The sequence below is a fragment of the Schistocerca gregaria genome, chromosome 1, assembly GCF_023897955.1.
Source record: "Schistocerca gregaria isolate iqSchGreg1 chromosome 1, iqSchGreg1.2, whole genome shotgun sequence".
In the NCBI taxonomy this organism is placed as follows: domain Eukaryota; kingdom Metazoa; phylum Arthropoda; class Insecta; order Orthoptera; family Acrididae; genus Schistocerca; species Schistocerca gregaria.
Window position 1 is genome coordinate 739276843 of NC_064920.1, and position 14239 is coordinate 739291081.

Sequence of the window (14239 nt, forward strand, 5' to 3'; positions counted from 1 at the left end):
AGTCGCAAGTGATTATGTACCAGTGTCAGTTCACGTTGCACGAGACAGTCACTCTTGTCGTCAGCAGTACAATAAACTTTTTGTAGACTTGGACATTAACGGCAAAGTGATACCATTCCAGCTCGATACCGGAGCTGCAGTTTCACTGATCAATCAAGACACTTACAAACTGCTGGGCACACCACCGTTGCGTGCCGCAAATGTTAACCTCAGCAGCTATTCAGGTCAACAGATCCCTGTGTTAGGACAATGCAGCCTTCTTGCAACATACAAAGGACAAACAAAACTTGTCATTTTACGTCCTTCGATCTTCTTCTGCAGTGAACTTGTTTGGTTTCGATTTATTTCAGTTGTTTAACTTGTCTATAGTAAATCAGGTCCTCTCAGTGAACCAGACTGTGCCTTCAGTGTTTCTCGTCTATGTGAAGAATTTTCAGACACTTTTGCACCTGGCCTCGGTTGCGCTAAGAACTATAAAGCACACTTGGAACTGAAAGTAAACGCGCAACCGAAATTTTTCAGATCGCGCATTGTTCCCCACGCATTGCGTGATGAGGTCGCAAAAACATTACACGATTTGGAATCACAAGGTGTAATTGAACGTGTGCAGGCTCCTCTCTGGGCATCACCCTAAGTAATTTTGCCAAAACCTTCCGGAAAGTTGAGACTTTGTGTGAACTTCAAGGCAACAGTGAAACCACAACTAGTGACTGCAACTTTTCCTTTACCTCGCCCGGAAGATCTTTTTGACAAACTGTTTCTGGGTAAATATTTTTCAAAGTTGGACCTCGCAGATGCGTACTTACAAATACCGGTGGACGAAGAATCCCAGCGCGTTTTGGTGGTTAACATGCATCTTGGTTTGTATCGATTCAAACGACTGCCATTCGGGTGTGCATCCGCCCCTGCATTGTTTCAGCAATATCTACAAACTGTTTGTGCGTCGGTCCCTACTGCGGCAAATTATCTGGGCGATATTTTGATCTCTGGAATGACGGAAGAAGAACATTTGGCCAATCTCAGAACATTATTTCAGGTCTTGCGACAAAATGGTCTTCGCTTGCGGAAGGACATGTGTGTTTTTTGCTAGGGACTTGCCATATTTGGGACATGTACTCAATGCCCAAGGCATACATCCCAGTCCCACGCACCTTTGTGCCATACAAGACTTCAGAATTTGAAGCAGCTACAGAGTGTGCTGGGAAAAATCAAATATTATAATAAATGTGCCGCACGCCTCTTCCATTTCAGCTCCGCTTCATCGCTTACGCCGCAAGGGTGTTCCGTTCGTCTGGACGACGGAATGCGAACGCGCCTTTCGCCAGTTGAAATCGGCGTTGCTTTCCAATACTTGCATTACGCCATTCGATCCCCAGAAGCCCCTTTTGTTGATTGTGGATGCATCGGACTTCGGGATCGGTGCTGTGCTTGCGCACAAAGATGGATCGCACGATCGCCCTATTGCCTTTGCGTCCAAATTGCACTCGTCTGCTCAAAGAAATTACTCACAGATCGAGAAAGAAGCATTGGCTCTCGTATTTGGTGTTAGAAAGTTTCATGATTTCTTGTATGGTTGTCACTTTACCATAATCAGACCACAAACCTTTGACATGGCTTTTTCATCCGACCAAGCCTGTACCTCCACGTACAGCGCAGAAATTCATTCGCTGGTCTATTTTCCTCTCGCAGTACCGCTACGATATCTTGTATCGATCCACTGCTAAGCACGGAAACGCCGATGCTGTGTCCCGCTTGCCTGTTGCTGAAGATAGGGCATTCGATTCCTCCGAACTTGCTTGCATGTTCATAGATGCGGAAACCGATGACGTGGTCGAATCGTTTCCGATTGATTTTCGTCGTGTAGCTACAGCCACAGCTGCCGACCCTGTCCTTGCTCCCGTTCTGCGTTTTGTTGCTACGCAATGGCCCTTGTCAAAGTCACGGATCGGGGACCCGTTGGTTCGCCGATTTTTTGCTCACAAGGAGAGACTTTTTGTACGACGTGGTGTTTTGCTGTTGCGTTCTGATAATGATCAGTCCAGGGTCGTGGTACCACGTTCGTTACAGTCCTCTGTCTTACAGCTTCTCCACCAAGGACATTGGGGTCTAGTGAGAACGAAGCAACTTGCTTGTCAGCACTGTACTTGGTTCGGAATCGATGCCGCGATTACGAACATGTGCTCTTCTTGCATGGTGTGTGCCGAACAACAATCAGCACCACCGTGGAAATTCTTTGCATGGCCGAAAGCCACTTCCCCTGGCAACGCTTACACATCGATTTTGCTGGTCCGTTCTGGAATGCTCGATGGTTGGTTGTGGTAAATTCATTCAGTAATTTTCCTTTTGTTGTCCGGATGTCTTCCACGACGTCATCTGCCACCATCCAAGTGTTATCCGCTATCTTTTGCATTGAAGGTCTTCCACAGACTATTGTTTCCGACAATGGCCCACAATTCATGTCCGCAGAATTTCAGTCATTCTGCAAGGCCAATGATATTCAACATCTGACATCCGCGCCGTTTTCGCCACAGTCAAACGGTGCCACTGAACGATTGGTCAGGACTTTCAAGTCACAGATGTTGAAGTTGAAGTTGAAAGAGTCGCGTTCTCGGGAGGACGCGTTATTGCTCTTTTTGTCCTCGTATCGCTCTCAGCCCCGAGATGGTCGCTCGCCAGCTGAGTTGCTCCACGATCGCCCTCATCGAACCTTGATGTCTTTGCTCCATCCGCCGCATCAGGTTCCTGTGCAGCGGCAGACACCTGCTTTTGCTCCAGGCGACGTTGTCTACTATCGCCATTATCGAGGTTCATGGCGTTGGCTCGAAGGGCGCATTCTTCGCTGCCTCGGACGCGCTATGTATGTAGTTTTGGGGGCCTCTGGTGAGGTGCGTTGGCATCTCAATCAGCTGCGCCTCTGTCGCCGCACGGGATCTGCCGCTCGCCGTCTGCTTTCAGCGACGGTGCCGTCCGGTCAGCGCCCCGGGGACCCATCCACTGGCTCGCCTCAGCCCCAGGTGTTACCGACGCTGCCTTCCATTTTGCCCCATGGCGACGCGCCGCCGCCGCCGCCGCCGCCCGCAGTGGACGCGTCGCTGCAACCGCCGGGCGCCTCCCGTGACCAGTTGTCCTCCGACATGGAACTCTTGCCCGCTCCGGACCATATGTCGTCTTCGCCCGTCGGGTGCCCCGGCCCGATGGAGGTCGACCCTTCGACCCCTCCTGTCTCTCTACGTAGCAGACACCGCATGTTGGCGTGGACCCTGAAGCAGGTTGTAAGGCGTTTCCTAGCTCCCCGCGGTCCGAATGGCAGGGTGCGGGTGGTACAGCCTCGCCTGTTGTTAGGCTCCCCACCTCGTCGCATACGTAAACATGGGGTCCTCCCCACGGCGGGCGGAAACCTTATGCCACGACCGTACGCCGATTTGCGAGGGAGTAATGTGGTGTCACCGCCACACCACGCTTGCTAGGTGGTAGCCTTTAAATCGGCCGCGGTCCGGTAGTATACGTCGGACCCGCGTGTCGCCACTATCAATGATTGCAGACCTTGCGCCGCCACACGGCAGGTCTAGGAAGACTTCCTAGCACTCGCCCCAGTTGTACAGCCGACTTTGCTAGCGATGGTTCACTGACTTCTACGCTCCCATTTGCCGAGACGATAGTTAGCATAGCCTTCAGCTACGTTAATTGCTACGACCTAGCAAGGCGCCAGTATCCGTACTATTGATATTGTGAATCATGTACCATAAAGAGCGACATTATCCATTAATGGATTAAAGTTAAGTATTCCACCAGCTACGTCCGTTTTTCTCACTTCTAATTCCCTTGTCATGTTCCAGACCTCACGCCAGCCTGCGTGAGTTAAAACGCGTGCATATCGGCCTCCTTTAACCATACGGTTGGCTCTCCTGCCAGCTACAACAGTTTACATCTTTCAAAAGAAGCTAATTTCATATCTAACAAATAAATTTCAAAAGATTCCAAAAAAGACATACTATTATTCTGACGGTTCTGCCACTCAGTATAAAAATAAGAAAAAACTTCCTGAACCTTTGCCTTCATGAGGAAGACTTCAGCATAAAAGCTGAGTGGCACTTTTCAGCCACAACCCATGGGAAAGGGCCTTGTGATGGTGTAGGCGGTTCAGTAAAGAGACTCGTTGCTCGTGCAAGTTTGTAAAGGCCATATCACAATCAGATCCAAACCGCAGGAGATCTATTTGAGTTGGCAGTAGATAATATCACAAATATTGATTTTGCATATACAACTCAAGAAGACTACGCTGCTTCAGAAATATTCTTAAAAAGCCGACTTGAAGAGGCATTGACAATCAAAGGAACACAGCAATTTCACGCTTTCATTCCCAACACTACATCAAAATTAATAGTCAAATACTTCTCAGGTGATATGCAGAGTTGGGAGAGGGAGGTAACTACATCACCAGACAAACTGAAGTTACAAGATGTTTGTCTGTCACCACTGTATATGGCAGAAACTGATGGCTTGGGTACATTTTAGAAAAAAACGAAGAACTTGATGAAGTGAAAATAACTTTTTTCATCCATGTGGACCAGCTAAGTCATTTTCTTATCCTGCACATGCAGATGTCCTGTGGGTGTCAGTTGTGGATGTTCTCACAAAAGTGAATCCATTTACCCCGACAGTGAGAACATACATTCTTAATGAAAGTGACGTAAACCAGTCAGTTTCATTAAAATGTAATATGTGAAGTTCCAAGACAATTTATTGGGAAACGGCTTTCAACTCAAAACTTAATTTTTGTCTCAGGTTAGTGTTAATGTTTCAAAATTGTTAGTACCTATTGTGTTAAATTTAGCTATGTACAGATACCTGTTACTCAAAAACAAGCATTACATATATACTTTAATAGTTCCATTTCAAACATCATGGACCAGAACTATTATGTAAATACTTCCACTTATTCATACTTCATTTCAGTTTGTAGTTAAATGCTCAATTTCTTGTTTTTGCTATATCAGTCAATATACTGTTAGTGAAGTTGTAGGAAATTAATATAAGCAATCAACTTAATTATAAAATATGCTGATTAGTTTTGGTTTAATAAGGTGATGTTTTGAGATTTCTAATACTTTTTATTTACCTTTCAGTATATTTTAAAGAAATTCCTGTTTGTTAAAGGTCAATTTGGTCAAACTAGGGCTGTTAGTGAAAAACAAGAGTCTGGAATATTTTTTTAACAATGAACCCATCATCCCAGATTTATATTTCAGTTATGTACTTTTGTAAAAAAAATAAAATTAAATCAAAATATTAATTAGTATTTTGAAAAAGGTTATTAATTAGAAGGTATGTTTTGTTGTATATCCCTGGAAAGAGCATGCAAAATGACACTTTTCCCAGTTCTCTAGCTCAATTAGGGCAGCCCATAGGACAATTTAAAAAAGTCCGTTCACACTTTTTGGCTCGTTTTTGAAAAGTTTACATAGCCATATTTCAGGAATGGTTTCAGATAAAAAATTGAAATTTTGTATTTTTCTTAGTGCCCACTATAAGAATACCAACTTTCAGCAAAGTCTAAGAGGGTGAGGTTTAATAGGTGTGTTGATTTGACTCAACTTCATCTAACCAATTCGTGAGATTTCTTTCTATATAGCTTAAGATTAAACAAATATGGTAGTACGTTATACAAGAACACGGAGAAGAGGGCGACTTTGACGCAGCGACCATCGGCAGGTTGTTTCAGAACAGAAATTCGCTGCACTTGTGCGGGCCCATATGATTGCTGCTGTGTTTTGACACTGGCGGTTGTGAGGCAGTAGATTTGTGGTATCGTTCGGCTACTTCCACTGTGTGACAGCTAACCTTTCGCAGCTACAGCAGACGTTGCGGCCAGCTGTTGTTGCTGTGTGGCCTAGCTGTCCCTTGTCAATGAACGCCGCAGCCATACGCCGTGACCTGAGCCGCGCGCCAGGCCGCGTTCTGTCTGCCCAGGAGACCACATGGGTGGTGGGTTTTACAATTTTTTGGTATTAATGGTACGCGCAGTACACAACTCAAATAACAATCAGCCAAAGCCATTCGATGCAACTCTCAAAAATTCTCGAGAAAATCGACTTTGAAGTTTTGCAATTAAATGTCTGTACCAATAATTAACACCGCTCTCTCAGCTTTAAGTGTAGCTGAGGTGGTAGTGTACTGGCCTCACAACCATAGGATCGGTGTTTCGAATTCTGCCGCGATATTTCAATTTTTTTCGCTGTGTTCAAATACTTCAACAATTTTAATATCTAATGGTAATTTTTACGAAAAATGCGCATATTTTTATTTGTAATTTCCTATATACAGGCCTCCCTATCAGCCGTGCCACGTCAGGCCTTCAGGCCGCCATCGCGTAGCTGCTGGCTGTTGGGTGGCTCTCATAACGGCCAGCCAGTCGACTAAAGGCGTGACGTCGCACGGCTCTTGTAAGGCCTGTGTGTTTAAGGTGTTGGCTCATGCGCTCCACGGAACATTGCCGAAGCAGATTGTGTTTTGACGCGGCGTGCGCTAGATCCCCTTCTGACAAGAGAAAAAACGATTATGATGTTGGACGCGTATGAGGGCAATTTATAAAATATAGGTTACGAATAAACAAAAAATGTGCATTTTTCGTAAAAATTGCCATTAGATATTAAAATTGTTGAAGTATTTGAACACAACGGAAAAAAAAACTATTACAGCAGGATTCGAAACACCGACTCTATGGTTGTGAGGCCAGTACACAACCACCTCAGCTACACTTATAGCTGAGAGAGCGGTGTTAATTATTGGTACTTACATATAATGGCAAAACTCCAAAGTCGATTTCCTCGATAATTTTTTAGGGTTGCGTCGAATTGCTTTGGCTGATTGTTACTTGAGCTGTGAACTTCACGTACATAAATATCGAAAAATTCTAAAATCCACTATCCATGTGGTCTCCTTTTTAGAACCTAAAATAGTTTGTTCATAAAGAAAACAAAAGGGGAAGTAAGTTCCGCTTACCACCTCCTAGCCGAGCGAGGTGCCAGGGGCGGTGCGAGAGGAAGAAGCCGCTCTTTCGGCATGAAGTGCTAACACTACATTTGTCATTTGTGTACAACAGCTTGCAGGTTTTGCGGAATTGATAGTTTAATGTTGATTGATGGCACTTGTAGCTGCTAATTTCGCATCAGTTCTCATAGACAATTCGAAATTAAAAGAATTACAGTAATACTTACATTGTGTCAATGAACAGAACTTGGCTCAACAATCTCTTCTCAGTAGCGTCATATGCAAAGCTCTGTATTAGATAACTGAGGATGGGATGTTTTAAAAATAACTGCTCTAACACATGACAAGAATGGTTCATATTGTGAAATAACCTGGTAGTTTGCACAAGCTGTAACAACGACAATCGACAATATAAGTTTGAAATATTGTTAGTTGGCGACTCAATGGAAATTTAAACTCATTTTCCGACTGGAATAGAGTTTTGAAAAGTTATTATTGCCAGAATGCTGTCGGCTTTTAAGTTAACGTTCACTGACAATAGAGAAAGAGGCGACAATGAAATCAAATTATTCTGCATTGTCATTCTTGTCTTAACGATTTTATATTATAGCACAGTTTGGTCAAGTAATCCAAGCTAGTCAGTTTCAGTGTTGTGTTTAAAGTAAAAAGCTTTCCGTTCGTGAACAGTGTGGTACGATTTTCAACTCTAACTTTTTATTTACAAACGTGAATAAGAGTGACAAAAACAAACGTGCAAAATTAAGTGGGGCTCATATATTACGGTGTGTTTAGGGGAGCAAATTTTATCCGCCACTGTTTGAATTTTATCCGCCACTGTTTGTCACGTTTACTTTTCAGCCAATGAACAGTCACCATTTTTGCTGGCAAAAAGAAGCTACTTCAACATGGGCAAAGTTGCAACCATTATTCGATATTTAACTTCATAAAATTATATCACACTACAGTCTCAGTGATCGTAGTTTCAAGGTTAGGTACCACAAAAAGAGCTGCAAAACAATCACACGCTTTCTATGTTTATATTGGCCATGGAAAAATTATTTTAGAAAAATTATAAGAAACTTTCAATAAGTGATTGAATAATTCTGTAAGTTGAGATTTACACTGCCAATAATGTGCCTGAAACCACATGAAATTTCATTAACATCAGACTAACACATTTCAAGAGTTTTGAAATGACTATTTTAACAAGTAAACACACGCATGCACAGTTTAAGCTGGCGTAACACATGACGTCCTAAAGTTCGTCACTCTAATTGTGACTGCTAGTGATGGGGAGCTCGTGAATGAGTGGTTCAAATGAACGCTTTGCTCCAGTAGTGTGAACCAACCACTCAATTTCAATTAACTGGTACTTTAAATGTTGAGGGGCGAGGGGAAGGCAGCGTCAGCTGCGCAGTGCTGACATCATTACCCATGATTATCTGTGCAGTTATACTTCGCGTCTACGGGTAGCCTACCGATGGCAGCGCTTGAAGACAAGTGAATATTAAAGATACAAACGAAGAGGCACAGCCAACATGAAAATAGAATGATTACCTTGAGTCTGGAACTGAAGCATGCGTGGAATCCACGCTTGAACGATAACCGTTCGTGTAGGAGTGTTTCTCTCGTACACATTATTGAAATAATTACACTAAAAGTCAATTTGAGGATTGTCCTAATTAAATAAAAAATACATATATATTTATGAACAAACATCAACGGATTTGGCGAATGTTCAGAGATTTCCGTTTAAAAACATTATTTGTTCCACTTTTTTTCCTGTCAGGCGATTTCTTCTATCAGTTATAAGGTGTCCTGCCTGCGAGAACACTTTTACACGGCGTGGAGATTGCAACAGTACACAGTCGTATTTTTGCAAGTTCAAAGAGCGAGGGGTATACTGACAGACTACTACTGAAGTGGATTGCCTTGTCTCTGTAGCAGGGGCTCTTGTAAATATTTGTCCACTTCCACTATTGCAGCTGCCCTCGTGTGTGGATTATTCTGCAGCCTGCAAAACACTTAATCAAATTCGAGTTTTAGGTCATCAGCTAACTTTTCTGCCACCTGTTGACGTCTACATGAATTTCAGTGTTATTAACAAACCTGCAACACCATTTTTTTCATCGAGCGACTAAGGAGTATAACTTTGAAGCACTGACAACATTTTCTCTTGACATTTCCTCGGTGCAGTCTTTGAAAACTTTCAACAGGTCACAGGCTTGTGTTACACTTGCAATGTCCTCTGGAGTCTGATTTAGAAGATCCGGATAATTCAGTGATAACTCTCATTAGGGAATTCTTAACCTTGATTATTCTTCGCAGCATATCATAGGTTGAATTCCATCTTGTAACAGTGACCTGTTTCAGTGTCAGAACTGGCTCTTTTAACTGTTCCTGCATCTTTTTCAGTTTCGTGCAGACCTGCGAACTTCTATAAAAAATTCAACATTTTTTTACTTTATTCAGAATGGGTTGGATGTGCGGAAGCCCATTCTGAACAATTAAAATGTGTGTGTGTGTGTGTGTGTGTGTGTGCAAAGCAGGGGATGTATTTCCAGGCTGTGAGTCATAGCTGCCACAATATTAGTAGCAGCATTGTCGCTTACACCACACGACTTTTTCTTAAATGCCCCATTCCCTTGTGACACGTCGCAGTTCTTCGGAGAGTTTTTCTGACGTGTGTGCCTTTCGTCGTATTTAAAGCACTCTAGGAGGGCATACGCCAGCTCCAAGTCTTTAACGTAATGTGCTGTCACCGACACACAACTCTCATTTGTGGTTGAGGTCCACCCATCCATTGTCAGCACAACCGCTTCCGCAATTTCTTTCATCGTGGTGTACTGTTGTTGTAGTAGTAGTGTATTGGAAATGCTCTTCCGAGCTGGCATTCTGTAAGCACCATTCAGTTTGACTGCAAAACTTTGGAAATGTTTGCTTTCCACTACGTTGAAGGGCAAATAATCCTTTACAACAGTCTGGAGAAGTGCGAAATCTGTTTCCTGATTTCTTTTGTTCGAAAGAGGTTACGGAAAATACATAGGTAATGTTCCGTGATATTGATGTCTGCTGTCTGATAATGAAGTGATACTGTTATTTCCTGGCACCGACTGCTGTTCGCTTCTGGCAATTGCTGATGTTGGTTCCGGATTGTCGGGTTATTTGTTCAAGAAATAGCGGAAGATGCAGGAGATGGGGGCGATAAACGTTTGACTGACAACGACACTGTTGGATGCAGCACTCGAGCATGACGCGCTAAATTAAATGTATTTCTTCCTTTAAAGGAAGTACACTTAGAACAACAGTTGCACTTTGCTTTCCCATCACCTAAATCGGCGAAGAAACCCCAAATTTCACTACTTTTACGCGATCGCGAGTTGCTAAACATTGTATAAGAGTGAACAGACACAAAAACTGCTTTCCGAATAAAATAAAGATGGATTTTACCTGAAATCGTACCAGTGACAGTTTACGTTTTGAATTTGGAGGGTTATTATTCTCAACAAAAATAAAATCAACAGGAAAACTTCTGAATAAGTACTTAACGTAGGTAATAGACTTCGTGACAGTGTTAAACATACTAATTCTATTTTAGATTAAATTTTTAAAGGATCATAAAATTGGACGGCATTTCGTTGGTAGCCGTAGTTTTCAGTCCATGAATACAACAAATAAGGTTTCACTTGGCAGCTAAGACTTTTTTGGGCGCTTCATGAGAAAATGTCGAGCAAGATTAAATGTAATACCTTCTTTATATGTGGCAGGCTTCTCTGTTTATCTTTTCTTTGTCCCCTTCGACCATGCTCTATTTAAGTTAACTCAAGAGCGTAAAACGTTGCGTGCACGTTCGGTCATCTGTTAGTAAAATTATGAAGTATTACGAAGCTTTATTGTACGAGCGAGGCGAAGCGAGAGTAGCCGCGGCTGAGTGGCGATCTGGGCAACTTCGCCAGGCTTCCGTCCTTCATGAATGAACTACTTCATTTGAACGCTTCACGGCAAAGAGTGAAATGAATGATGTAGTTCACGGGAATGAATGAGTTCGACCACGGCCGCCTCCATCTCTAGTGACTGCCCAAGGGGAAGCGACAGAACACATTGGATTAGTTCCGTTCAGTGTTGCCAGCCGAAAATAAGTGAATTCTGCCAAATTCCACTACAGTTTCAAATGTAATTTATGATATAGTCTACATAATTTCTGACGATATACAGGCTAAATAAATAATTTAAGCTATAAACAAATATATTCCATACCTTTCCAGCTGGAGCATTTAACGATCAGCGACAGGTAGGACGACAGTGTCCAGTGATGGACCTGAATATCGTGCTTCATTCAAATAGTTGCTGTTAATATAGTAATTGTAGTTACTCTCCGCCACACACCGTCAGGTGGCTTGCGGAGTATGGATGTAGATGATGCGACAGGTAATTTTCCTCTTTATATGGAATCTGAACTGGCTAGGGCGTAAGGAATTAATTTACAAGGTTTTTTTAGCATTGTGTGTGTGTGAAACGTTTCAATGTTTATAAAAATCACAGTAAAATGTATGAATTTGTTGATGCAACAATATTTTGATCAACTTCAGTTCTCAGATAATTTATACGTTTTTCAAACTTACGGAAATGTTCCTCCGTAATTGTGTACGAAATATAATAATGATCAATAACGGTTCCTGTTTTGGGTGTCTAGTCATACTTTCAACAAGGCACTTAACGTTTCTGCGAGTAGCTTAATAAGTCTTTTAGTTTTAATGTCCGTCATCATAAAGAAAGACTGTTCGGTATCTGCATTCCCGTGCATGTATTACATGTTTTGTACTTGGCAGTGAAAATTTACGAGGGTTTTACATTTCGCCAAAGAAAGTTGAATTCCGCTACATTTTTTACAATTTCAGAACTTCGCCGCTACGCCACGAAGGCCAAAAAAACTCCAATAGGCGTAGAGGAATTCCGCTACGGTTGGCGAAATTGCACTCACTTCGTTGCACACATAGTGAGGGTGGGGGTAGACACCCCGCCGCAGGGCACAACTATTTTTTTGCAGCCTCATTCCTCCATGGCTTGTCACTACGTCAACCAAGCGCAGTGCGCGACTATTTTGTGGCACGGGTTTTCAAAAGCGGGTATTCTTCTAATATTGGCGTTTTTTTTGTGTAAACTAAGGAAGGGGGGGGGGGGGGGTGTCCGGACCCCATGAACCCCCCCCCCCCCCCCCAATATACGTCCGTGGATTGACTCTTCAACTTTTTGATGTATATTGAATGGAGTGGTCAGTTGCTCCAAATTTACATCTTTATATGTTTCGTGTCTATATAAAATGTCAAGATACATCAACTGAATATATTAACCTTGTTTATCAAATGAGTGTTTTCAACAAATCAACTGAAATAGGATTTTTGTCAATATACAAATGGCACTTAGCTTTGCCTATATCATGCTAACAGATAGTTAACTATTAATTTTTCGATTACTACAAATGTGCTAGTAAATACTTGTTCTCATTTATGTTAATAGGTAAACAAGTTTTCAGCCTGATAACCTTTGATTTACAACCCAGTGCAGTTATAAAGTGACAACTTTGTACTGGTAAAGTGGACAAATTGAGTTCATTCCACAGCTCATTAAACAGACTTTGCAAAATTAAATAGTGGTTGTAGTGTGCCTTGTTGAAACCTTTGAATTTCTGTTCTTTGTGGCTTCGGTAAATATTTTAAAATGGCAATGATAAAAATAAACTGCGGAAGCATATTTACTTGACTGTGTTCTACCAGTATAAACACAACTTGTGAAAAATGTGTTGCTGTTGAAGATACAAAGCACCAGGCATTGAGATAAGCAATTTCAATTTATTTCTTATCATAATTACAACCGCAAAGACAAGATACAGACAGAAGGGAGAATACACATATAAAAAGAAAGAAAAAATAAGTCAAAGTAATTTAATAATTTCAGTAAATATCTGCATATTTCACAAATCCTACCTTGTTGAACTGTACACATGTAATTGCTTTTGTCAATATATCTTCCACTCGTTTCTTGAAGCTAATGTAGTGAATGTTCAGATGCCCTTCATTGTAAAGATGACATGAAATTTTACTTAGGCAACAGAAGCATGTGGATATTATGTTCCCACTTTTGTACTATTACATATATGCATGACTGATTATCTTCATAAACTGTTGAGTTTTCATAGTTATTTTATATTCTTCAAGAAGATTAAACTTCAGCCACAGGGCTTCTCTTAGCCCAACAAACAGTATTATCAAAACCCTTGAGTATGTATCCCGTTGTAAACCTATGTCTTCTGTCGTCTTCACTTCCACAGTGAGAATCAACACAGCAGAGAACAACATTTCAATTCCCCTTATGGTAAAGCAGACAACATGAGATGTTCCTTTAATATACTGAAGAATTCATTCCAAACCTTTGCAGTAGAATTTTGTTGGTTTATTTTGATGATACTAAAATAGTTAACTGATGCACTTGTATGGTGTTGTAGCCATTATTACATACATCAAAAACTCTTCTTATTAATTCTGTTAGTTTATTTCCAACCGCATCACCACAAGCATCTCCACTAGGATTGAGTTCCATTTTATGGGGGTTTACAGTCTTCCATGTTAATTATTTTCAATAAGTTTTCACACTGAGCACATTGACTAAGAAACGTTTTGCCATTGGTCCTCTAAGTTTATTCCCTGAAATAATTTTAGTTTTCGGAGTTTTTGCAATTGTAATTTCAATTTTAACTTCTTCTTAATATCAATGATTCTGCTTTTATGATTCCCAGCAATTAGAACATCATCCACATACAGTACCAAGCAAGTATTACAATCACCAGTGCTTTTTGACATAGGAATATGTTAACTTGGGATTGTTGCCGATCATGGAGGAATTTTATAAGGGGGCTATGCTCCAGACTGAACACTGAAAGGCATAATCAGTCTATGATGATGATGATGATGATGATGATGATGATGATGATTGTTGAAGCCCAATTTCCACCATAAAATTGTCAAATGTACAGTTACATGTTCTTGGTGCCTGCTTCAGTCCATGTGGAGCTTTATTGAGTTGGCATACAAGTCCTCCCTTAATTTTCACACCTTGAGGAACTTTCCCATAAATTTCGTCAGTCAGTTCACTAACATTTTGCACATCTGTTTGTTCCATAAACAAATCATGTTCGTTCACCACACTAAGGACACTTCTCAATGTTGTGGGTCAAACCACCCGAGCATGTCTC